At 30.3% G+C, this 446-nt stretch overlaps 1 protein-coding gene across 1 annotated transcript in view; it reads left to right on the plus strand.

Moving 5' to 3' along the window:
- Window positions 1–446, plus strand: part of LOC119592857 — a gene marked incomplete at its 5' end in the record, with an annotated part of 2,114 nt that overhangs the window by 226 nt on the left and 1,442 nt on the right.

The raw sequence follows: 446 nt of genomic DNA on the forward strand, positions 1-446 counted from the left end.
AGAAGTTGGGGGGGGGGGGGAAGGGGTTGTAAAGATGTTTGTTGTTAGTGCCAAGTCAGGTCGTGTTACGTAATACTTGCTTTTTTGTTTCTTATTTATTTCTGTGTGTGTTATCGTGTCTTATTGTGCTTTGTTTCTCATTTGCATATGTAGGTCTATGGAAATTAACTACCAGTGCTTGAGAAATACAATTTGCTTTATATAATAATAGTATGAAAGCATCATTGTTATGAATGATATAACTGATCAGTTAAATCTATGAATCCCGTAATTCTCAAGAAAGTATAGCCATTAAGTAGACATCTGCACTGTAAATCTATTCCTTCTAAACCATACCTCTTTCAACTTTATCACAATGATATTTGTTAATTTAAATTTTATAACTATTTAACTATTTATATATAAAAATCAGTTTTACGTTATGTTTTCAGAAAATTTATATGAAG

The sequence above is a fragment of the Penaeus monodon genome, chromosome 31, assembly GCF_015228065.2.
Source record: "Penaeus monodon isolate SGIC_2016 chromosome 31, NSTDA_Pmon_1, whole genome shotgun sequence".
NCBI classification, from domain to species: domain Eukaryota; kingdom Metazoa; phylum Arthropoda; class Malacostraca; order Decapoda; family Penaeidae; genus Penaeus; species Penaeus monodon.